Here is a 27,018-nt window from a genome sequence, read left to right as displayed (position 1 = left end):
AAAGGTGGAATCCAAAATGGCTACACATGAAATAAATTACAAAACAAAAACATAGTCAAATATGTAGAAAACACGCATAAGGCTGCTAAACGGGAAAGGTGGGGAGGGGTGAGGCATCATCCAGGAGGTTGAAATTAGCAAAGATACCATTCCAAATACCAAACTGATAATCAACAAGGCCTACACGGTAGCTAAAAGAACTGCACTCAGCACACTCAAGTCACCGGAAAAGAATATATACGACTGGTAAGAATCTGAAAAAGAATTTATTGATGTCTCTCTGTACGTGAATCAAGTGGATGTACAGCAGCAAGAAACAGAGCTTTGAAAATCAGCTGTAACCAATATAGTAATAAATTGAAAAAAATAAACGACAGAGAGACAGAGAAAACCTCTTACAAGTTTTCCTCAGGGACGGTGATGCAACATGGATTGAACACATCTAGACCCACAGCAGGATGAGACATAAGGCTGGAAACTGTTTGCGCTAAGAGAAATGTGAGGTTGGGTGAGGAAATGCACACCCTTTAAAGTAATACTACCTGGTACCCATTCAATGGGTCCCAAATCTGCAGGTTCAAGGGATCTTCCTACAGCTAAAACATGCATGGAAAACCCAGAGGACTGTACACCATGTGATCGGGAGATGTGTCTAAAATGCACCTCATTTATCCTCTCCTGGTGCTCCTGTTCACCATTCCAGCCACGCTACTTAGAATCTCCCCACTTGGAGAATCAGCACATTTAAACTTCTGTTTCACACATTTTGCAAATTGTGAGGAGGATGAACGGGAAGAGGGGGAACCAATGAGAGAATAGTTGTAGGGGTTTGGACGGGCACATATCACTCTAATTTCCCATTAAGAATAAGAATTAAAGAAAGGCTCAGCCTGCCTCGCCGGAGCCAAAATAGGGCCTGAAGCAATCCTGCGGGTTTGAGGCCAGCTCACAAAAGAGCAACTTAAAAAATGGAGCTCAGGGTCACTGCAATTCACAAACCTGCAGAGTTATAAATGAAAACTAACATCCAAAAATATGTTGAGGTAAGGCAAAGAAGAGGATCTGAATGCAAGACAGAATTGCAAGAAACAGATTTCAAGAGATAGATTGGACTCGTCTTTAACGCACATGAAAAGCGGCAGAATTTCGACAATGATGCAGTTGGCCCAAAAGGGCGTATGCGTTTTTTCCTGATTATATCCAGGAAAAAAACGCATACGCACTTTATGGGCAACGAAGCAAGCAAGCAATGCAAATGTGCACAACAAAGAAGTCTCATTTCCCACCAGTCAAAAGGGCCATCCTAAAAAATTGTAAAAACCAGAAATGCAGGACAGGCCATGGAGAACAGGGAGCCTTTATACGCTGATGGGCAGTGTGTGAACTGCCGAGAGCCACTCTGGAGAAGTGTATGGTGGTTCCTAAATCATCTAAAAAACAGAGCTACAGAGCATAGGACACTTCCAATCATGGGAGTATATCTAGGGAAGTCTAAAATCAACAAGACACAAGCACACCACAGTTTAGGGCTACTCTGTTTACAAGAACCTCAACTTCAGTACACCTTAAATATCCCAGGAAAGAGAACAATGGATAAAGAAGATGTGGTACTTATGTACAATGGAATATCTCTTCACCATGAAATCAATGTAATAAGGCTAGTAGAAGGATAAAGAGTGGATTTAGGTCCGATAATACTACTTGAAATAAGTCAAACAGAAAAAGAAACATATCATAAGATATCACTTATAGAGGGAGGGTAAATATGGCTGCACAAGAAATGAATTACAGAACAGAACAGTGTCTCACATTTAGAAAACACACTTATGTCAGCTTAAGGGGAAAGGAGAGGTGGGGTGATGCATAAAACCAGAGTTTGAAATTAGCACAGATACCGTTCAATAAACCAAATAGGTATTAGACAAGATCTACACCTTGCTCAATGAACTGGCCTCAACACACCCTATACACCGCAGAGAAATATATCTGAGTAATAAGAATCTTAAAACCCATGTATTGATGTATCTCCATAAGGGAATCAAGTGTGTGCAGAGCGGCACAAACACAGCAGTGAAAATGAGCTAAACCCCATTATAGAAATAAATTTTAAAAACAAAACGCTGAAACAATGAAAGAGAGAAAAATTCTTACAAAATTCGCTCAGGGGCTGAGATGCAACCTGGATTGACCACATATAAACCCACAGCTGGATAAGACATAAGGCTGGACACTTGGGGCTGAGAGGATTGGTGAGCTTTGGTGAGCAACTGCCGAAAGTTTAATGCAATACTTCATGCTACTCATTCCAAGGGTCCCAACACTCCAGGTTGAAGGGAATCTTCCTACAGCTAAACCATGCTTGGGAAACCCAGCGACTGGTATACCATATGATCGGGAAAGGTTTCTAAAACGCACCTCATTTTTCCTCTCCTGGGGCTCCGGATCGACATTCCAGCCACTTTACTAACAACATCCCCACATGGAGAGTCAATGCCTTTAAGTTCTGGTATTGCACAGTCTGCAGTTAGTGCGGAGGATGAATGGGAATAGGGGGAACCAGTGAGAAACTAGCTGTAGCGGTTTCAATGGGCACATGTCACTCTAATGTCACATCAGTAAGAAGAATTAACCAAAGGCACAGCAAGGTGCCCCAGAAGAAAAATAGGGCTTCAAGGAATCCTGTGGTTATGGGGCAAGACCACAAAAATAAGAGCTGAAAAATGGAGCTAAGGGCCACTGCAATTCAAAAACCTGCAGAGTTATAAAGGCCAACTATTTTCAAAAAATATATTGAGGTAAGGCTATGAAGAGGCATTGAAAGCAAGGCAGAATTGCAGGAAACCGATTTCAGTAGGTAGACTGGAATTGCATTGAAAACATATGAAGAGAGTCAGAACCTCGACAATGATGCACTTGGCCAAAAAGGGCGTATGCGTTTTTTCCTGAATATATTCAGGAAAAAACGCATACGCCCTTTTTGGCCAACCAAGTAAGCTTGCAAAGGAAATCTGCACTACAATGAACTCTCACTTCCACCGGGTCAAAAGGGCCATCTGAAAAAAGTGTAAAATCCATAAAGGCACCACAGGCCATGGAGAACTGGGAGCCTTCTTATGCTGATGGGCGGGATGTAAATTGCCAACAGCCACTCGGGAGAAGTGTATGGTGTTTCCTGAAACATCTAAAAAACAAAGCAACAGAGCCTAGGGCACTTCCACTTATGGTCCTATAGCTTAGGGAAATTAAAATCAAAAAGACACAGCCACCCCAAAGTTTGGGACGGCTCTGTTTACAAGAACCTCGTTTACCGTACAAGTTCAATATCGCAGAAAGTGAAAAATGGATAAAGAAGTTGTGGTACTTACGTACAATGCAAAAACACTCAGCAATGAAATCTATGTCATCAGGTCCGTAGCACCATAATGAGTAGATTCAGGTATGATGATTCGAACTGAAATAAGTCACACAGAAAAGAAACATCATAAGGTATCACTAAAACACAGAATGTGAACTTGGCTACACATGAACTGAATTACAAAACAGAACAGGGTCTCAAGTTTAGAAAACCAACTTATGCTTGCTTAAGGGGGAAGGTGAGTTGGGGTGCTGCATAAAACTAGAGTTTGAAATGAGCACAGATAAATTTCCTTAAGCCAAATATGGAATAGACAAGAGCTACTCCTTGCTCAACGAAATGGACTCAACACCCCATATTAAACGCCTAAGAATATACCTGACTAGTAAGAATCTTAAAACGTATGGATGGCTATGTCTGAAAGAGAATCAAGCATGTGTACAGGGGCATAAACACAGCTGTGACAGGATTGGAGAGGTTCAGTGAGCAAATGAAGACCCTTTGAAGTCATATTGCATGGTACCCATTCCACGGGTCTCAACTCTCCAGGTTTAAGGTATTCTTCCTTCAGCTAAAATATGCATGTGGAACCCAGAGTATGATCAACCGTGTGATCGGGAGTCGTGTTCAAATATGTCTCAGTTTTCGTCCCCTGGTACTCGGGTGCAACATTCCAGAAGCTTTACTAACACTCTCCCGACTTGGAGAGTCAGTGCCTTTAAACTCCTGTTTGGCCCAGTTTGTAATTTCTGCGGAAGATGAATAGGAATAAGGAGAACCAATGAGAGACTAGCTGGAGGTGTCTGGACGGGCAAATTTAACTGTCATTTCCCACCAGGAAGAGGAATTAACCAAAGGCTCAGAGTGCCATGCCGGAAACAGATTAGGGCCTGAAGCAATCCTGCGGTGTTGCGGCCAGCTCACAAGAAAGCAAGTTGAAGAAAGGAGCTCAGGGGCACTGTAATTCACAAACCTGCAGAGTTATAAATGACAGCTATCGTCCAAAAATATAGTGAAGTAAGGCTGCCAAGAGGACTTGAAAGCGGGGCAGAATTGCAGGAAACCGATTTCAGGAGGTAGACTGGAATTGCATTGAAAGCATAGGAAAAGAGGCAGAACGTCCACAATGATGCACTTGGCCAAAAAGGGCGTATGCGTTTTTTCCTGAATATATTCAGGAAAAAACGCATACGCCCTTTTTGGCCAACCAAGCAAACTTGCAAAGGAAATCTGCACTACAATGAAGTCTCACTTCCCCCCGGTCAAAAGGGCCATCTGAAAAAAGTGTAAAATCCAGAAAGGCAGGACAGGCCATGGAGAACTGGGAGCCTTGTTATGCTGATGGGCGAGATGTAAATTGCCAACAGACACTCGGGAGAAGTGTATGGTGTTTCCTGAAACATCTAAAAAACAAAGCAACAGAGCCTAGGGCACTTCCACTTATGGTCCTATAGCTTAGGGAAATTAAAATCAAAAAGACACAGCCACCCCAAAGTTTGGGACGCCTCTGTTTACAAGAACCTCGTTTACCGTACAAGTTCAGTATCACAGAAAGTGAAAAATGGATAAAGAACTTGTGGTACTTACGTACAATGCAGTATCACTCAGCAATGAAATCTCTGTCACCAGGCCCATAGCAGCATAATGAGTGGATTCAGGTACGATGATTCTAACTGAAATAAGTCACACAGAAAAAGAAACATCATAAGATATCACTAATACACGGAATGTAAACTTGGCTACACAGGAACTGAATTCCAAAACAGAACAGGGTCTCAAATTTAGAAAACCAACTTATGCTTGCTTAAGGGGAAAGGTGAGTTGGGGTGCTGCATAAAACCAGAGATTGAAATGAGCACAGATAAAGTTCCTTAAGCCAAATATGGAATAGACAAGAGCTACTCCTTGCTCAACAAAATGGACTCAACACCCCATATTAAACGCCTAAGAATGTACCTGACTAGTAAGTATCTTAAAACCTATGGATTGCTATGTCTCCGAAAGAGAATCAAGCATGTGTACAGGGGCATAAACGCAGCAGTGATAGGATTGGAGAGGTTCGGTGAGCAAATGAAGACCCTTTGAAGTCATATTGCATGGTACCCATTCCACGTGTTTCAACTACCCAGGTTTAATGTATTCTTCCTTCAGCTAAAACATGCATGTGGAACCTAGAGTATGATCAACCATGTGATCGGGAGACGTGTTCAAATATGTCTCAGTTTTCCTCCCCTGGTACTCGGGTGCAACATTCTAGACGCTTTACTAACACTCTCCCCACTTGGAGAGTCAGTCCCTTTAACCTCCTGTTTGGCCCAGTTTGCAATTTCTGCGGAAGATGAACAGGAATAGCGAGAACCAATGAGAGATTAGCTGGAGGTGTCTGGACGGGCAAATTTAACTCTCATTTCCCACCAGGAAGAGGAATTAACCAAAGGCTCAGCGTGCCGTGCCAGAACCAGATTAGGGCCTGAAGCCATGCTGTGGTGTTGCGGCCAGCTCACAAGAAAGCGAGTTGAAGAAAGGAGCTCAGGGGCAATGTAATTCACAAACCTGCAGAGTTATAAATGACAGCTATCGTCCAAAAATATACTGAAGTAAGGCTGCCAAGAGGACTTGAAAGCGGGGCAGAATTGCAGGAAACCGATTTCAGGAGGTAGACTGGAATTGCATTGAAAGCATAGGAAAAGAGGCAGAACGTCCACAATGATGCACTTGGCCAAAAAGGGCGTATGCGTTTTTTCCTGAATATATTCAGGAAAAAACGCATACGCACTTTTTGGCCAACCAAGCAAGCTTGCAAAGGAAATCTGCACTACAATGAAGTCTCACTTCCCCCCGGTCAAAAGGGCCATCTGAAAAAAGTGTAAAATCCAGAAAGGCAGGACAGGCCATGGAGAACTGGGAGCCTTGTTATGCTGATGGGAGGGATGTAAATTGCCAACAGACACTCGGGAGAAGTGTTTGGTGTTTCCTGAAACATCTAAAAAACAAAGCAACAGAGCCTAGGGCACTTCCACTTATGGTCCTATATCTTAGGGAAATTAAAATCAAAAAGACACAGCCACCCCAAAGTTTGGGACGGCTCTGTTTACAAGAACCTCGTTTACAGTACAAGTTCAACATCGCAGAAAGTGAAAAATGGATAAAGAAGTTGTGGTATTTACTTACAAAGCAATATCACTCAGCAATGAAATCTATGTCATCAGGCCCTTAGCAGCACAATGAGTGGATTCAGGTATGATGATTCTAACTGAAATAAGTCACACAGAAAAAGAAACATCATAAGATATCAGTAATACACGGAATGTAAACTTGGCTACACAGGAACTGAATTACAGAACAGAACAGGGTCTCAAATTTAGAAAACCAACTTATGCTTGCTTAAGGGGAAAGGTGAGTTGGGGTGCTGCATAAAACCAGAGATTGAAATGAGCACAGATAAAGTTCCTTAAGCCAAATATGGAATAGACAAGAGCTACTCCTTGCTCAACGAAATGGACTCAACACCGCATATTAAACGCCTAAGAATGTACCTGACTAGTAAGTATCTTAAAACCTATGGATTGCTATGTCTCCGAAAGAGAATCAAGCATGTGTACAGGGGCATAAACGCAGCAGTGATAGGATTGGAGAGGTTCGGTGAGCAAACGAAGACCCTTTGAAGTCATATTGCATGGTACCCATTCCACGGGTTTCAACTACCCAGGTTTAAGGTATTCTTCCTTCAGCTAAAACATGCATGTGGAACCTAGAGTATGATCAACCATGTGATCGGGAGACGTGTTCAAATATGTCTCAGTTTTCGTACCCTGGTACTCGGGTGCAACATTCCAGACGCTTTACTAACACTCTCCCGACTTGGAGAGTCAGTCCCTTTAACCTCCTGTTTGGCCCAGTTTGTAATTTCTGCGGAAGATGAACAAGAATAGCGAGAACCAATGAGAGACTAGCTGGAGGTGTCTGGAAGGGCAAATTTAACTCTCATTTCCCACCAGGAAGAGGAATTAACCAAAGGCTCAGCGTGCCGTGCCGGAACCAGATTAGGGCCTGAAGCCATCCTGCGGTGTTGCGGCCAGCTCACAAGAAAGCGAGTTGAAGAAAGGAGCTCAGGGGCTCTGTAATTCACAAACCTGCAGAGTTATAAATGACAGCTATTGTCCAAAAATATACCGAAGTAAGGCTGCCAAGAGGACTTGAAAGCGGGGCAGAATTGCAGGAAACCGATTTCAGGAGGTAGACTGGAATTGCATTGAAAGCATAGGAAAAGAGGCAGAACGTCCACAATGATGCACTTGGCCAAAAAGGGCGTATGCGTTTTTTCCTGAATATATTCAGGAAAAAACGCATACGCCCTTTTTGGCCAACCAAGCAAGCTTGCAAAGGAAATCTGCACTACAATGAAGTCTCACTTCCCCCCGGTCAAAAGGGCCATCTGAAAAAAGTGTAAAATCCAGAAAGGCAGGACAGGCCATGGAGAACTGGGAGCCTTGTTATGCTGATGGGTGGGATGTAAATTGCCAACAGACACTCGGGAGAAGTTTATGGTGTTTCCTGAAACATCTAAAAAACAAAGCAACAGAGCCTAGGGCACTTCCACTTATGGTCCTATAGCTTAGGGAAATTAAAATCAAAAAGACACAGCCACCCCAAAGTTTGGGACGCCTCTGTTTACAAGAACCTCGATTACCGTACAAGTTCAACATCACAGAAAGTTAAAAATGGATAAAGAACTTGTGGAACTTACGAACAATGCAGTATCACTCAGCAATGAAATCTATGTCACCAGGCCCGTAGCAGCATAATGAGTGGATTCAGGTACGATGATTCTAACTGAAATAAGTCACACAGAAAAAGAAACATCATAAGATATCACTAATACACGGAATGTAAACTTGGCTACACAGGAACTGAATTCCAAAACAGAACAGGGTCTCAAATTTAGAAAACCAACTTATGCTTGCTTAAGGGGAAAGGTGAGTTGGGGTGCTGCATAAAACCAGAGATTGAAATGAGCACAGATAAAGTTCCTTAAGCCAAATATGGAATAGACAAGAGCTACTCCTTGCTCAACGAAATGGACTCAACACCCCATATTAAACCCCTAATAATGTACCTGACTAGTAAGTATCTTAAAACCTATGGATTGCTATGTCTCCAAAAGAGAATCAAGCGTGTGTACAGGGGCATAAACGCAGCAGTGATAGGATTGGAGAGGTTCGGTGAGCAAATGAAGACCCTTTGAAGTCATATTGCATGGTACCCATTCCACGGGTCTCAACTCTCCAGGTTTAAGGTATTCTTCCTTCAGCTAAAACATGCATGTGGAACCCAGAGTATGATCAACCATGTGAACGGGAGACGTGTTCAAATATGTCTCAGTTTTCTTCCCCTGGTACTCGGGTGCAACATTCCAGACGCTTTACTAACACTCTCCCCACTTGGAGAGTCAGTCCCTTTAACCTCCTGTTTGGCCCAGTTTGCAATTTCTGCGGAAGATGAACAGGAATAGCGAGAACCAATGAGAGACTAGCTGGAGGTGTCTGGACGGGCAAATTTAACTCTCATTTCCCACCAGGAAGAGGAAATAACCAAAGGCTCAGCGTGCCGTGCCGGAACCAGATTAGGGCCTGAAGCCATCCTGCGGTGTTGCGGCCAGCTCACAAGAAAGCGAGTTGAAGAAAGGAGCTCAGGGGCACTGTAATTCACAAACCTGCAGAGTTATAAATGACAGCTATCGTCCAAAAATATACTGAAGTAAGGCTGCCAAGAGGACTTGAAAGCGGGGCAGAATTGCAGGAAACCGATTTCAGGAGGTAAACTGGAATTGCATTGAAAGCATAGGAAAAGAGGCAGAACGTCCACAATGATGCACTTGGCCGAAAAGGGCATATGCGTTTTTTCCTGAATATATTCAGGAAAAACGTATACGCCCTTTTTGGCCAACCAAGCAAGCTTGCAAAGGAAATCTGCACTACAATGAAGTCTCACTTCCCCCCGGTCAAAAGGGCCATCTGAAAAAAGTGTAAAATCCAGAAAGGCAGGACAGGCCATGGAGAACTGGGAGCCTTGTTATGCTGATGGGCGGGATGTAAATTGCCAACAGACACTTGGGAGAAGTGTATGGTGTTTCCTGAAACATCTAAAAAACAAAGCAACAGAGCCTAGGGCACTTCCACTTATGGTCCTATAGCTTTGGGAAATTAAAATCAAAAAGACACAGCCACCCCAAAGTTTGGGACGCCTCTGTTTACAAGAACCTCATTTACCATACAAGTTCAGTATCACAGAAAGTGAAAAATGGATAAAGAACTTGTGGTACTTATATACAATGCAGTATCCCTCAGCAATGAAATCTATGTCATCAGGCCCGTAGAAGTATAATGAGTGGATTCAGGTACGATGATTCTAAGTGACATAAGTCACACAGAAAAAGAAACATCATAAGATATCAGTAATACACAGAATGTAAACTTGGTTACACAGGAACTGAATTCCAAAACAGAAGAGGGTCTCAAATTTAGAAAACCAACTTATGCTTGCTTAAGGGGAAAGGTGAGTTGGGGTGCTGCATAAAACCACAGATTGAAATGAGCACAGATAAAGTTCCTTAAGCCAAATATGGAATAGACAAGAGCTACTCCTTGCTCAACGAAATGGACTCAACACCCCATATTAAACGCCTCAGAATGTACCTGACTAGTAAGTATCTTAAAACCTATGGATTGCTATGTCTCCAAAAGAGAATCAAGCGTGTGTACAGGGGCATAAACTCAGCAGTGATAGGATTGGAGAGGTTCGGTGAGCAAATGAAGACCCTTTGAAGTCATATTGCATGGTACCCATTCCACGGGTTTCAACTACCCAGGTTTAAGGTATTCTTCCTTCAGCTAAAACATGCATGTGGAACCTAGAGTATGATCAACCATGTGATCGGGAGACGTGTTCAAATATGTCTCAGTTTTCCTCCCCTGGTACTCGGGTGCAACATTCTAGACGCTTTACTAACACTCTCCCGACTTGGAGAGTCAGTCCCTTTAACCTCCTGTTTGGCCCAGTTTGCAATTTCTGCGGAAGATGAACAGGAATAGCGAGAACCAATGAGAGATTAGCTGGAGGTGTCTGGACGGGCAAATTTAACTCTCATTTCCCACCAGGAAGAGGAATTAACCAAAGGCTCAGCGTGCCGTGCCAGAACCAGATTAGGGCCTGAAGCCATGCTGTCGTGTTGCGGCCAGCTCACAAGAAAGCGAGTTGAAGAAAGGAGCTCAGGGGCAATGTAATTCACAAACCTGCAGAGTTATAAATGACAGCTATCGTCCAAAAATATACTGAAGTAAGGCTGCCAAGAGGACTTGAAAGCGGGGCAGAATTGCAGGAAACCGATTTCAGGAGGTAGACTGGAATTGCATTGAAAGCATAGGAAAAGAGGCAGAACGTCCACAATGATGCACTTGGCCAAAAAGGGCGTATGCGTTTTTTCCTGAATATATTCAGGAAAAAACGCATACGCCCTTTTTGGCCAACCAAGCAAGCTTGCAAAGGAAATCTGCACTACAATGAAGTCACACTTCCCCCCGGTCAAAAGGGCCATCTGAAAAAAGTGTAAAATCCAGAAAGGCAGGACAGGCCATGGAGAACTGGGAACCTTGTTATGCTGATGGGAGGGATGTAAATTGCCAACAGACACTCGGGAGAAGTGTTTGGTGTTTCCTGAAACATCTAAAAAACAAAGCAACAGAGCCTAGGGCACTTCCACTTATGGTCCTATATCTTAGGGAAATTAAAATCAAAAAGACACAGCCACCCCAAAGTTTGGGACGGCTCTGTTTACAAGAACCTCGTTTACAGTACAAGTTCAACATCGCAGAAAGTGAAAAATGGATAAAGAAGTTGTGGTATTTACTTACAAAGCAATATCACTCAGCAATGAAATCTATGTCATCAGGCCCTTAGCAGCACAATGAGTGGATTCAGGTATGATGATTCTAACTGAAATAAGTCACACAGAAAAAGAAACATCATAAGATATCAGTAATACACGGAATGTAAACTTGGCTACACAGGAACTGAATTACAGAACAGAACAGGGTCTCAAATTTAGAAAACCAACTTATGCTTGCTTAAGGGGAAAGGTGAGTTGGGGTGCTGCATAAAACCACAGATTGAAATGAGCACAGATAAAGTTCCTTAAGCCAAATATGGAATAGACAAGAGCTACTCCTTGCTCAACGAAATGGACTCAACACCCCATATTAAACGCCTCAGAATGTACCTGACTAGTAAGTATCTTAAAACCTATGGATTGCTATGTCTCCGAAAGAGAATCAAGCATGTGTACAGGGGCATAAACGCAGCAGTGATAGGATTGGAGAGGTTCGGTGAGCAAACGAAGACCCTTTGAAGTCATATTGCATGGTACCCATTCCACGGGTTTCAACTACCCAGGTTTAAGGTATTCTTCCTTCAGCTAAAACATGCATGTGGAACCTAGAGTATGATCAACCATGTGATCGGGAGACGTGTTCAAATATGTCTCAGTTTTCGTACCCTGGTACTCGGGTGCAACATTCCAGACACTTTACTAACACTCTCCCGACTTGGAGAGTCAGTCCCTTTAACCTCCTGTTTGGCCCAGTTTGCAATTTCTGCGGAAGATGAACAGGAATAGCGAGAACCAATGAGAGATTAGCTGGAGGTGTCTGGACGGGCAAATTTAACTCTCATTTCCCACCAGGAAGAGGAAATAACCAAAGGCTCAGCGTGCCGTGCCGGAACCAGATTAGGGCCTGAAGCCATCCTGCGGTGTTGCGGCCAGCTCACAAGAAAGCGAGTTGAAGAAAGAAGCTCAGGGGCACTGTAATTCACAAACCTGCAGAGTTATAAATGACAGCTATCGTCCAAAAATATACTGAAGTAAGGCTGCCAAGAGGAGTTGAAAGCGGGGCAGAATTGCAGGAAACCGATTTCAGGAGGTAGACTGGAATTGCATTGAAAGCATAGGAAAAGAGGCAGAGCGTCCACAATGATGCACCTGGACAAAAAGGGCGTATGCGTTTTTTCCTGAATATATTCAGGAAAAAACGCATACGCCCTTTTTGGCCAACCAAGCAAGCTTGCAAAGGAAATCTGCACTACAATGAAGTCTCACTTCCCCCCGGTCAAAAGGGCCATCTGAAAAAAGTGTAAAATCCAGAAAGGCAGGACAGGCCATGGAGAACTTGGAGCCTTGTTATGCTGATGGGAGGGATGTAAATTGCCAACAGACACTCGGGAGAAGTGTATGGTGTTTCCTGAAACATCTAAAAAACAAAGCAACAGAGCCTAGGGCACTTCCACTTATGGTCCTATAGCTTAGGGAAATTAAAATCAAAAAGACACAGCCACCCCAAAGTTTGGGACGCCTCTGTTTACAAGAACCTCGTTTACCATACAAGTTCAGTATCACAGAAAGTGAAAAATGGATAAAGAACTTGTGGTACTTATATACAATTCAGTATTCCTCAGCAATGAAATCTATGTCATCAGGCCCGTAGCAGCATAATGAGTGGATTCAGGTACGATGATTCTAACTGAAATAAGTCACACAGAAAAAGAAACATCATAAGATATCAGTAATACACGGAATGTAAACTTGGCTACACAGGAACTGAATTCCAAAACAGAACAGGGTCTCAAATTTAGAAAACCAACTTATGCTTGCTTAAGGGGAAAGGTGAGTTGGGGTGCTGCATAAAACCACAGATTGAAATGAGCACAGATAAAGTTCCTTAAGCCAAATATGGAATAGACAAGAGCTACTCCTTGCTCAATGAAATGGACTCAACACCCCATATTAAACGTCTAAGAATGTACCTGACTAGTAAGTATCTTAAAACCTATGGATTGCTATGTCTCCAAAAGAGAATCAAGCGTGTGTACAGGGGCATAAACTCAGCAGTGATAGGATTGGAGAGGTTCGGTGAGCAAATGAAGACCCTTTGAAGTCATATTGCATGGTACCCATTCCACGTGTTTCAACTACCCAGGTTTAAGGTATTCTTCCTTCAGCTAAAACATGCATGTGGAACCCAGAGTATGATCAACCGTGTGAACGGGAGACGTGTTCAAATATGTCTCAGTTTTCCTCCCCTGGTACTCGGGTGCAACATTCCAGACACTTTACTAACACTCTCCCCACCAGGAGAGTCAGCGCCTTTAACCTCCTGTTTGGCCCAGTTTGCAATTTCTGCGGAAGATGTACAGGAATAGCGAGAACCAATGAGAGACTAGCTGGAGGTGTCTGGACGGGCAAATTTAACTCTCATTTCCCACCAGGAAGAGGAGATAACCAAAGGCTCAGCGTGCCGTGCCGGAACCAGATTAGGGCCTGAAGCCATCCTGCGGTGTTGCGGCCAGCTCACAAGAAAGCGAGTTGAAGAAAGGAGCTCAGGGGCACTGTAATTCACAAACCTGCAGAGTTATAAATGACAGCTATCGTCCAAAAATATACTGAAGTAAGGCTGCCAAGAGGACTTGAAAGCGGGGCAGAATTGCAGGAAACCGATTTCAGGAGGTAGACTGGAATTGCATTGAAAGCATAGGAAAAGAGGCAGAACGTCCACAATGATGCACTTGGCCAAAAAGGGCGTATGCGTTTTTTCCTGAATATATTCAGGAAAAAACGCATACGCCCTTTTTGGCCAACCAAGCAAGCTTGCAAAGGAAATCTGCACTACAATGAAGTCTCTCTTCCCCCCAGTCAAAAGGGCCATCTGAAAAAAGTGTAAAATCCAGAAAGGCAGGACAGGCCATGGAGAACTGGGACCCTTGTTATGCTGATGGGTGGGATGTAAATTGCCAACAGACACTCGGGAGAAGTGTATGGTGTTTCCTGAAACATCTAAAAAACAAAGCAACAGAGCCTAGGGCACTTCCACTTATGGTCCTATAGCTTAGGGAAATTAAAATCAAAAAGACACAGCCACCCCAAAGTTTGGGACGCCTCTGTTTACAAGAACCTCGTTTACCGTACAAGTTCAGTATCACAGAAAGTGAAAAATGGATAAAGAACTTGTGGTACTTACGTACAATGCAGTATCACTCAGCAATGAAATCTATGTCATCAGGCCCGTAGCAGCATAATGAGTGGATTCAGGTTCGATGATTCTAACTGAAATAAGTCACACAGAAAAAGAAACATCATAAGATATCACTAATACACGGAATGTAAACTTGGCTACACAGGAACTGAATTCCAAAACAGAACAGGGTCTCAAATTTAGAAAACCAACTTATGCTTGCTTAAGAGGAAAGGTGAGTCGGGGTGCTGCATAAAACAAGAGATTGAAATGAGCACAGATAAAGTTCCTTAAGCCAAATATGGAATAGACAAGAGCTACTCCTTGCTCAATGAAATGGACTCAACACCCCATATTAAACGCCTAATAATGTACCTGACTAGTAAGTATCTTAAAACCTATGGATTGCTATGTCTCCAAAAGAGAATCAATCGTATGTACAGGGGCATAAACGCAGCAGTGATAGGATTGGAGAGGTTCGGTGAGCAAATGAAGACCCTTTGAAGTCATATTGCATGGTACCCATTCCACGGGTTTCAACTACCCAGGTTTTAGGTATTCTTCCTTCAGCTAAAACATGCATGTGGAACCTAGAGTATGATCAACCATGTGATCGGGAGACGTGTTCAAATATGTCTCAGTTTTCGTACCCTGGTACTCGGGTGCAACATTCCAGACGCTTTACTAACACTCTCCCGACTTGGAGAGTCAGTCCCTTTAACCTCCTGTTTGGCCCAGTTTGCAATTTCTGCGGAAGATGTACAGGAATAGCGAGAACCAATGAGAGACTAGCTGGAGGTGTCTGGACAGGCAAATTTAACTCTCATTTCCCACCAGGAAGAGGAATTAACCAAACGCTCAGCGTGCCGTGCCGGAACCAGATTAGGGCCTGAAGCCATCCTCCGGTGTTGCGGCCAAGTCACAACAAAGCGAGTTGAAGAAAGGAGCTCAGGGGCACTGTAATGCACAAACCTGCAGAGTTATAAATGACAGCTATCGTCCAAAAATATACTGAAGTAAGGCTGCCAAGAGGACTTGAAAGCGGGGCAGAATTGCAGGAAACCGATTTCAGGAGGTAGACTGGAATTGCATTGAAAGCATAGGAAAAGAGGCAGAGCGTCCACAATGATGCACTTGGACAAAAAGGGCGTATGCGTTTTTTCCTGAATATATTCAGGAAAAAACGCATACGCCCTTTTTGGGCAACCAAGCAAACTTGCAAAGGAAATCTGCACTACAATGAAGTCTCACTTCCCCCCGGTCAAAAGGGCCATCTGAACAAAGTGTAAAATCCAGAAAGACAGGACAGGCCATGGAGAACTGGGAGCCTTGTTATGCTGATGGGCGGGATGTAAATTGCCAAGAGACACTCGGGAGAAGTGTATGGTGTTTCCTGAAATATCTATAAAACAAAGCAACAGAACCTAGGGCACTTCCACTTATGGTCCTATAGCTTAGGGAAATTAAAATCAAAAAGACACAGCCACCCCAAAGTTTGGGACGCCTCTGTTTACAAGAACCTCGTTTACCATACAACTTCAGTATCACAGAAAGTGAAAAATGGATAAAGAACTTGTGGTACTTACGTACAATGCAGTATCACTCAGCAATGAAATCTATGTCATCAGGCCCGAAGCAGCATAATGAGTGGATTCAGGTACGATGATTCTAACTGAAATAAGTCACACAGAAAAAGAAACATCATAAGATATCAGTAATACATGGAATGTAAACTTGGCTACACAGGAACTGAATTACAGAACAGAACAGGGTCTCAAATTTAGAAAACCAACTTATGCTTGCTTAAGGGGAAAGGTGAGTTGGGGTGCTGCATAAAACCAGAGATTGAAATGAGCACAGATAAAGTTCCTTAAGCCAAATATGGAATAGACAAGAGCTACTCCTTGCTCAACGAAATGGACTCAACACCGCATATTAAACGCCTAAGAATGTACCTGACTAGTAAGTATCTTAAAACCTATGGATTGCTATGTCTCCAAAAGAGAATCAAGCACGTGTACAGGGGTTAAAACGCAGCAGTGATAGGATTGGAGAGGTTCGGTGAGCAAATGAAGACCCTTTGAAGTCATATTGCATGGTACCCATTCCACGGGTCTCAACTCTCCAGGTTTAAGGTATTCTTCCTTCAGCTAAAACATGCATGTGGAACCCAGAGTATGATCAACCGTGTGAACGGGAGACGTGTTCAAATATGTCTCAGTTTTCCTCCCCTGGTACTCGGGTGCAACATTCCAGACGCTTTACTAACACTCTCCCCACTTGGAGAGTCAGCGCCTTTAACCTCCTGTTTGGCCCAGTTTGCAATTTCTGCGGAAGATGAACAGGAATAGGGAGAACCAATGAGAGACTAGCTGGAGGTGTCTGGACGGGCAAATTTAACTCTGATTTCCCACCAGGAAGAGGAAATAACCAAAGGCTCAGCGTGCCGTGCCAGAACCAGATTAGGGCCTGAAGCCATCCTGCGGTGTTGCGGCCAGCTCACAAGAAAGCGAGTTGAAGAAAGGAGCTCACGGGCACCCTAATGCACAAACCTGCAGAGTTATAAATGACAGCTATCGTCCAAAAATATACTGAAGTAAGGCTGCCAAGAGGACTTGAAAGCGGGGCAGAATTGCAGGAAACCGATTTCAGGAGGTAGACTGGAATTGCATTGAAAGCATAGGAAAAGAGGCAGAACGTCCACAATGATGCACTTGGCCAAAAAGGGCGTATGCGTTTTTTCCTGAATATATTCAGGAAAAAACGAATACGCCCTTTTTGGCCAACCAAGCAAGCTTGCATAGGAAATCTGCACTACAATGAAGTCTCACTTCCCCCCGGTCAAAAGGGCCATCTGAAAAAAGTGTAAAATCCAGAAAGGCAGGACAGGCCATGGAGAACTGGGAGACTTGTTATGCTGATGGGCGGGATGTAAATTGCCAACAGACACTCGGGAGAAGTGTATGGTGTTTCCTGAAACATCTAAAAAACAAAGCAACAGAGCCTAGGGCACTTCCACTTATGGTCCTATAGCTTAGGGAAATTAAAATCAAAAAGACACAGCCACCCCAAAGGTTGGAACGGCTCTGTTTACAAGAACCTAGTTTACAGTACAAGTTCAACATCGTAGAAAGTGAAAAATGGATAAAGAAGATGTGGTATTTACTTACAAAGCAATATCACTCAGCAATGAAATCTATGTCATCAGGCCCTTAGCAGCACAATGAGTGGATTCAGGTATGATGATTCTAACTGAAATAAGTCACACAGAAAAAGAAACATCATAAGATATCAGTAATACACGGAATGTAAACTTGGCTACACAGGAACTGAATTACAGAACAGAACAGGGTCTCAAATTTAGAAAACCAACTTATGCTTGCTTAAGGGGAAAGGTGAGTTGGGGTGCTGCATAAAACCAGAGATTGAAATGAGCACAGATAAAGTTCCTTAAGCCAAATATGGAATAGACAAGAGCTACTCCTTGCTCAACGAAATGGACTCAACACCGCATATTAAACGCCTAAGAATGTACCTGACTAGTAAGCATCTTAAAACCTATGGATTGCTATGTCTCCGAAAGAGAATCAAGCATGTGTACAGGGGCATAAACGCAGCAGTGATAGGATTGGAGAGGTTCGGTGAGCAAATGAAGACCCTTTGAAGTCATATTTTATGGTACCCATTCCACGGGTTTCAACTACCCAGGTTTAAGGTATTCTTCCTTCAGCTAAAACATGCATGTGGAACCTAGAGTATGATCAACCATGTGATTGGGAGACGTGTTCAAATATGTCTCAGTTTTCGTACCCTGGTACTCGGGTGCAACATTCCAGACGCTTTACTAACACTCTCCCGACTTGGAGAGTCAGTGTCTTTAACCTCCTGTTTGGCCCAGTTTGCAATTACTGCGGAAGATGAACAGGAATAGGGAGAACCAATGAGAGACTAGCTGGACGTGTCTGAACGGGCAAATTTAACTCTCATTTCCCACCAGGAAGAGGAATTAACCAAAGGCTCAGTGTGCCGTGCCGGAACCAGATTAGGGCCTGAAGCCATCCTGCGGTGTTGCGGCCAGCTCACAAGAAAGCGAGTTGAAGAAAGGAGCTCAGGGGCACTGTAATTCACAAAGCTGCAGAGTTATAAATGACAGCTATCGTCCAAAAATATACTGAAGTAAGGCTGCCAAGAGGACTTGAAAGCGGGGCAGAATTGCAGGAAACCGATTTCAGGAGGTAGACTGGAATTGCATTGAAAGCATAGGAAAAGAGGCAGAACGTCCACAATGATGCACTTGGCCAAAAAGGGCGTATGCGTTTTTTCCTGAATATATTCAGGAAAAAACGCATACGCCCTTTTTGGCCAACCAAGCAAGCTTGCAAAGGAAATCTGCACTACAATGAAGTCTCACTTCCCCCCGGTCAAAAGGGCCATCTGAAAAAAGTGTAAAATCCAGAAAGGCAGGACAGGCCATGGAGAACTGGAAGCCTTGTTATGCTGATGGGCGGGATGTAAATTGCCAACAGACACTGGGGAGAAGTGTATGGTGTTTCCTGAAACATCTGAAAAACAAAGCAACAGAGCCTAGGGCACCTCCACTTATGGTCCTATGGCTTAGGGAAATTAAAATCAAAAAGACACAGGCACCCCAATGGTTGGAATGGCTCTGTTTACAAGAACCTCGTTTACAGTACAAGTTCAACATCACAGAAAGTTAAAAATGGATAAAGAAGTTGTGGTATTTACTTACAAAGCAATATCACTCAGCAATGAAATCTATGTCATCAGGCCCATAGCAGCACAATGAGTGGATTCAGGTATGATGATTCTAACTGAAATAAGTCACACAGAAAAAGAAACATCATAAGATATCAGTAATACATGGAATGTAAACTTGGCTACACAGGAACTGAATTACAGAACAGAACAGGGTCTCAAATTTAGAAAACCAACTTATGCTTGCTTAAGGGGAAAGGTGAGTTGGGGTGCTGCATAAAACCAGAGATTGAAATGAACACAGATAAAGTTCCTTAAGCCAAATATGGAATAGACAAGAGCTACTCCTTGCTCAACGAAATGGACTCAACACCCCATATTAAACGCCTAAGAATGTACCTGACTAGTAAGTATCTTAAAACTTATGGATTGCTATGTCTCCGAAAGAGAATCAAGCATATGTACAGGGGTGGAAACGCAGCAGTGATAGGATTGGAGAGGTTCGGTGAGCAAATGAAGACCCTTTGAAGTCATATTGCATGGTACCCATTACACGGGTCTCAACTCTCCAGGTTTAAGGTATTCTTCCTTCAGCTAAAACATGCATGTGGAACCTAGAGTATGATCAACCGTGTGAACGGGAGACGTGTTCAAATATGTCTCAGTTTTCCTCCCCTGGTACTCGGGTGCAACATTCCAGATGCTTTACTAACACTCTCCCCACTTGGAGAGTCAGCGCCTTTAACCTCCTGTTTGGCCCAGTTTCCAATTTCTGCGGAAGATGAACAGGAATAGGGAGAACCAATGAGAGACTAGCTGGAGGTGTCTGGACGGGCAAATTTAACTCTCATTTCCCACCAGCAAGAGGAAATAACCAAAGGCTCAGCGTGCCATGCCGGAACCAGATAAGGGCCTGAAGCCATCCTGCGGTGTTGTGGCCAAGTCACAAGAAAGCGAGTTGAAGAAAGGAGCTCAGGGGCACTGTAATGCACAAACCTGCAGAGTTATAAATGACAGCTATCGTCCAAAAATATACTGAAGTAAGGCTGCCAAGAGGACTTGAAAGCGGGGCAGAATTGCAGGAAACCGATTTCAGGAGGTAGACTGGAATTGCATTGAAAGCATAGGAAAAGAGGCAGAACGTCCACAATGATGCACTTGGCCAAAAAGTGCGTGTGCGTTTTTTCCTGAATATATTCAGGAAAACACGCATACGCCCTTTTTGGCCAACCAAGCAAGCTTGCATAGGAAATCTACACTACAATGAAGTCTCACTTCCCCCCGGTCAAAAGGGCCATCTGAAAAAAGTGTAAAATCCAGAAAGGCAGGACAGGCCATGGAGAACTGGGAGCCTTGTTATGCTGATGGACGGGCTGTAAATTGCCAACAGACACTCGGGAGAAGTGTATGGTGTTTCCTGAAACATCTAAAAAACAAAGCAACAGAGCCTAGGGCACTTCCACTTATGGTCCTATAGCTTAGGGAAATTAAAATCAAAAAGACACAGCCACCCCAAAGGTTGGAACGGCTCTGTTTACAAGAACCTCGTTTACAGTACAAGTTCAACATCGCAGAAAGTGAAAAATGGATAAAGAAGTTGTGGTATTTACTTACAAAGCAACATCACTCAGCAATGAAATCTATGTCATCAGGCCCTTAGCAGCACAATGAGTGGATTCAGGTATGATGATTCTAACTGAAATAAGTCACACAGAAAAAGAAACATCATAAGATATCAGTAATACACGGAATGTAAACTTGGCTACACAGGAACTGAATTACAGAACAGAACAGGGTCTCAAATTTAGAAAACCAACTTATGCTTGCTTAAGGGGAAAGGTGAGTTGGGGTGCTGCATAAAACCAGAGATTGAAATGAGCACAGATAAAGTTCCTTAAGCCAAATATGGAATAGACAAGAGCTACTCCTTGCTCAACGAAATGGACTCAACACCGCATATTAAACGCCTAAGAATGTACCTGACTAGTAAGTATCTTAAAACCTATGGATTGCTATGTCTCCAAAAGAGAATCAAGCACGTGTACAGGGGTTAAAACGCAGCAGTGATAGGATTGGAGAGGTTCGGTGAGCAAATGAAGACCCTTTGAAGTCATATTGCATGGTACCCATTCCACGGGTCTCAACTCTCCAGGTTTAAGGTATTCTTCCTTCAGCTAAAACATGCATGTGGAACCCAGAGTATGATCAACCGTGTGAACGGGAGACGTGTTCAAATATGTCTCAGTTTTCCTCCCCTGGTACTCGGGTGCAACATTCCAGACGCTTTACTAACACTCTCCCCACTTGGAGAGTCAGCGCCTTTAACCTCCTGTTTGGCCCAGTTTGCAATTTCTGCGGAAGATGAACAGGAATAGGGAGAACCAATGAGAGACTAGCTGGAGGTGTCTGGAAGGGCAAATTTAACTCTCATTTCCCACCAGGAAGAGGAAATAACCAAAGGCTCAGCGTGCCGTGCCAGAACCAGATTAGGGCCTGAAGCCATCCTGCGGTGTTGCGGCCAGCTCACAAGAAAGCGAGTTGAAGAAAGGAGCTCAGGGGCACTGTAATTCACAAACCTGCAGAGTTATAAATGACAGCTATCGTCCAAAAATATACTGAAGTAAGGCTGCCAAGAGGACTTGAAAGCGGGGCAGAATTGCAGGAAACCGATTTCAGGAGGTAGACTGGAATTGCATTGAAAGCATAGGAAAAGAGGCAGAACGTCCACAATGATGCACTTGGCCAAAAAGGGCGTATGCGTTCTTTCCTGAATATATTCAGGAAAACACGCATACGCCCTTTTTGGCCAACCAAGCAAGCTTGCAAAGGAAATCTGCACTACAATGAAGTCTCACTTCCCCCCAGTCAAAAGGGCCATCTGAAAAAAGTGTAAAATCCAGAAAGGCAGGACAGGCCATGGAGAACTGGGAGCCTTGTTATGCTGATGGGCGGGATGTAAATTGCCAACAGACACTCGGGAGAAGTGTATGGTGTTTCCTGAAACATCTGAAAAACAAAGCAACAGAGCCTAGGGCACCTCCACTTATGGTCCTATGGCTTAGGGAAATTAAAATCAAAAAGACACAGGCACCCCAATGGTTGGAATGGCTCTGTTTACAAGAACCTCGTTTACAGTACAAGTTCAACATCACAGAAAGTTAAAAATGGATAAAGAAGTTGTGGTATTTACTTACAAAGCAATATCACTCAGCAATGAAATCTATGTCATCAGGCCCATAGCAGCACAATGAGTGGATTCAGGTATGATGATTCTAACTGAAATAAGTCACACAGAAAAAGAAACATCATAAGATATCAGTAATACATGGAATGTAAACTTGGCTACACAGGAACTGAATTACAGAACAGAACAGGGTCTCAAATTTAGAAAACCAACTTATGCTTGCTTAAGGGGAAAGGTGAGTTGGGGTGCTGCATAAAACCAGAGATTGAAATGAACACAGATAAAGTTCCTTAAGCCAAATATGGAATAGACAAGAGCTACTCCTTGCTCAACGAAATGGACTCAACACCCCATATTAAACGCCTAAGAATGTACCTGACTAGTAAGTATCTTAAAACTTATGGATTGCTATGTCTCCGAAAGAGAATCAAGCATATGTACAGGGGCGGAAACGCAGCAGTGATAGGATTGGAGAGGTTCGGTGAGCAAATGAAGACCCTTTGAAGTCATATTGCATGGTACCCATTACACGGGTCTCAACTCTCCAGGTTTAAGGTATTCTTCCTTCAGCTAAAACATGCATGTGGAACCTAGAGTATGATCAACCGTGTGAACGGGAGACGTGTTCAAATATGTCTCAGTTTTCCTCCCCTGGTACTCGGGTGCAACATTCCAGATGCTTTACTAACACTCTCCCCACTTGGAGAGTCAGCGCCTTTAACCTCCTGTTTGGCCCAGTTTCCAATTTCTGCGGAAGATGAACAGGAATAGGGAGAACCAATGAGAGACTAGCTGGAGGTGTCTGGACGGGCAAATTTAACTCTCATTTCCCACCAGCAAGAGGAAATAACCAAAGGCTCAGCGTGCCATGCCGGAACCAGATAAGGGCCTGAAGCCATCCTGCGGTGTTGTGGCCAAGTCACAAGAAAGCGAGTTGAAGAAAGGAGCTCAGGGGCACTGTAATGCACAAACCTGCAGAGTTATAAATGACAGCTATCGTCCAAAAATATACTGAAGTAAGGCTGCCAAGAGGAATTGAAAGCGGGGCAGAATTGCAGGAAACCGATTTCAGGAGGTAGACTGGAATTGCATTGAAAGCATAGGAAAAGAGGCAGAACGTCCACAATGATGCACTTGGCCAAAAAGTGCGTGTGCGTTTTTTCCTGAATATATTCAGGAAAACACGCATACGCCCTTTTTGGCCAACCAAGCAAGCTTGCATAGGAAATCTACACTACAATGAAGTCTCACTTCCCCCCGGTCAAAAGGGCCATCTGAAAAAAGTGTAAAATCCAGAAAGGCAGGACAGGCCATGGAGAACTGGGAGCCTTGTTATGCTGATGGACGGGCTGTAAATTGCCAACAGACACTCGGGAGAAGTGTATGGTGTTTCCTGAAACATCTAAAAAACAAAGCAACAGAGCCTAGGGCACTTCCACTTATGGTCCTATAGCTTAGGGAAATTAAAATCAAAAAGACACAGCCACCCCAAAGGTTGGAACGGCTCTGTTTACAAGAACCTCGTTTACAGTACAAGTTCAACATCGCAGAAAGTGAAAAATGGATAAAGAAGTTGTGGTATTTACTTACAAAGCAACATCACTCAGCAATGAAATCTATGTCATCAGGCCCTTAGCAGCACAATGAGTGGATTCAGGTATGATGATTCTAACTGAAATAAGTCACACAGAAAAAGAAACATCATAAGATATCAGTAATACACGGAATGTAAACTTGGCTACACAGGAACTGAATTACAGAACAGAACAGGGTCTCAAATTTAGAAAACCAACTTATGCTTGCTTAAGGGGAAAGGTGAGTTGGGGTGCTGCATAAAACCAGAGATTGAAATGAGCACAGATAAAGTTCCTTAAGCCAAATATGGAATAGACAAGAGCTACTCCTTGCTCAACGAAATGGACTCAACACCGCATATTAAACGCCTAAGAATGTACCTGACTAGTAAGTATCTTAAAACCTATGGATTGCTATGTCTCCAAAAGAGAATCAAGCACGTGTACAGGGGTTAAAACGCAGCAGTGATAGGATTGGAGAGGTTCGGTGAGCAAATGAAGACCCTTTGAAGTCATATTGCATGGTACCCATTCCACGGGTCTCAACTCTCCAGGTTTAAGGTATTCTTCCTTCAGCTAAAACATGCATGTGGAACCCAGAGTATGATCAACCGTGTGAACGGGAGACGTGTTCAAATATGTCTCAGTTTTCCTCCCCTGGTACTCGGGTGCAACATTCCAGACGCTTTACTAACACTCTCCCCACTTGGAGAGTCAGCGCCTTTAACCTCCTGTTTGGCCCAGTTTGCAATTTCTGCGGAAGATGAACAGGAATAGGGAGAACCAATGAGAGACTAGCTGGAGGTGTCTGGAAGGGCAAATTTAACTCTCATTTCCCACCAGGAAGAGGAAATAACCAAAGGCTCAGCGTGCCGTGCCAGAACCAGATTAGGGCCTGAAGCCATCCTGCGGTGTTGCGGCCAGCTCACAAGAAAGCGAGTTGAAGAAAGGAGCTCAGGGGCACTGTAATTCACAAACCTGCAGAGTTATAAATGACAGCTATCGTCCAAAAATATACTGAAGTAAGGCTGCCAAGAGGACTTGAAAGCGGGGCAGAATTGCAGGAAACCGATTTCAGGAGGTAGACTGGAATTGCATTGAAAGCATAGGAAAAGAGGCAGAACGTCCACAATGATGCACTTGGCCAAAAAGGGCGTATGTGTTCTTTCCTGAATATATTCAGGAAAACACGCATACGCCCTTTTTGGCCAACCAAGCAAGCTTGCAAAGGAAATCTGCACTACAATGAAGTCTCACTTCCCCCCAGTCAAAAGGGCCATCTGAAAAAAGTGTAAAATCCAGAAAGGCAGGACAGGCCATGGAGAACTGGGAGCCTTGTTATGCTGATGGGCGGGATGTAAATTGCCAACAGACACTCGGGAGAAGTGTATGGTGTTTCCTGAAACATCTAAAAAACAAAGCAACAGAGCCTAGGGCACTTCCACTTATGGTCCTATAGCTTAGGGAAATTAAAATCAAAAAGACACAGCCACCCCAAAGGTTGGAACGGCTCTGTTTACAAGAACCTCGTTTACAGTACAAGTTCAACATCGCAGAAAGTGAAAAATGGATAAAGAAGTTGTGGTATTTACTTACAAAGCAATATCACTCAGCAATGATATCTATGTCATCAGGCCCTTAGCAGCACAATGAGTGGATTCAGGTATGATGATTCTAACAGAAATAAGTCACACAGAAAAAGAAACATCATAAGATATCAGTAATACACGGAATGTAAACTTGGCTACACAGGAACTGAATTACAGAACAGAATAGGGTCTCAAATTTAGAAAACCAACTTATGCTTGCTTAAGGGGAAAGGTGAGTTGGGGTGCTGCATAAAACCAGAGATTGAAATGAGCACAGATAAAGTTCCTTAAGCCAAATATGGAATAGACAAGAGCTACTCCTTGCTCAACGAAATGGACTCAACACCGCATATTAAATGCCTAAGAATGTACCTGACTAGTAAGCATCTTAAAACCTATGGATTGCTATGTCTCCGAAAGAGAATCAAGCATGTGTACAGGGGCATAAACGCAGCAGTGATAGGATTGGAGAGGTTCGGTGAGCAAATGAAGACCCTTTGAAGTCATATTTTATGGTACCCATTCCACGGGTTTCAACTACCCAGGTTTAAGGTATTCTTCCTTCAGCTAAAACATGCATGTGGAACCTAGAGTATGATCAACCATGTGATCGGGAGACGTGTTCAAATATGTCTCAGTTTTCGTACCCTGGTACTCGGGTGCAACATTCCAGACGCTTTACTAACACTCTCCCGACTGGGAGAGTCAGTGCCTTTAACCTCCTGTTTGGCCCAGTTTGCAATTACTGCGGAAGATGAACAGGAATAGGGAGAACCAATGAGAGACTAGCTGGACGTGTCTGAACGGGCAAATTTAACTCTCATTTCCCACCAGGAAGAGGAATTAACCAAAGGCTCAGTGTGCCGTGCCGGAACCAGATTAGGGCCTGAAGCCATCCTGCGGTGTTGCGGCCAGCTCACAAGAAAGCGAGTTGAAGAAAGGAGCTCAGGGGCACTGTAATTCACAAAGCTGCAGAGTTATAAATGACAGCTATCGTCCAAAAATATAGTGAAGTAAGGCTGCCAAGAGGACTTGAAAGCGGGGCAGAATTGCAGGAAACCGATTTCAGGAGGTAGACTGGAATTGCATTGAAAGCATAGGAAAAGAGGCAGAACGTCCACAATGATGCACTTGGCCAAAAAGGGCGTATGCGTTTTTTCCTGAATATATTCAGGAAAAAACGCATACGCCCTTTTTGGCCAACCAAGCAAGCTTGCAAAGGAAATCTGCACTACAATGAAGTCTCACTTCCCCCCAGTCAAAAGGGCCATCTGAAAAAAAGTGTAAAATCCAGAAAGGCAGGACAGGCCATGGAGAAGTGGAAGCCTTGTTATGCTGATGGGCGGGATGTAAATTGCCAACAGACACTGGGAGAAGTGTATGGTGTTTCCTGAAACATCTGAAAAACAAAGCAACAGAGCCTAGGGCACTTCCACTTATGGTCCTATGGCTTAGGGAAATTAAAATCAAAAAGACACAGGCACCCCAATGGTTGGAATGGCTCTGTTTACAACAACCTCATTTACAGTACAACTTCAAC

The 27,018-nt window shown here is 43.6% G+C and overlaps 1 long non-coding RNA gene across 1 annotated transcript in view; it reads right to left on the bottom strand.

Annotated features, from left to right (window-relative positions):
* The window catches only part of LOC137225899 (uncharacterized), a 443,427-nt gene extending 417,891 nt beyond the window's left edge, over nucleotides 1–25,536 (bottom strand). Inside the window, exon 1 of the long non-coding RNA XR_010944083.1 lies at nucleotides 25,486–25,536. This is a non-coding gene — a long non-coding RNA (uncharacterized lncRNA). The remainder of the gene's footprint in view (nucleotides 1–25,485) is intronic.
* Nucleotides 25,537–27,018: the final 1,482 nt, after the last annotated feature.

The sequence above is a fragment of the Pseudorca crassidens genome, chromosome 6 (assembly GCF_039906515.1).
Source record: "Pseudorca crassidens isolate mPseCra1 chromosome 6, mPseCra1.hap1, whole genome shotgun sequence".
NCBI classification, from domain to species: domain Eukaryota; kingdom Metazoa; phylum Chordata; class Mammalia; order Artiodactyla; family Delphinidae; genus Pseudorca; species Pseudorca crassidens.
Note: the sequence above shows the minus strand (reverse complement) of the source record. Positions and strands in the feature narration are given on the sequence as shown.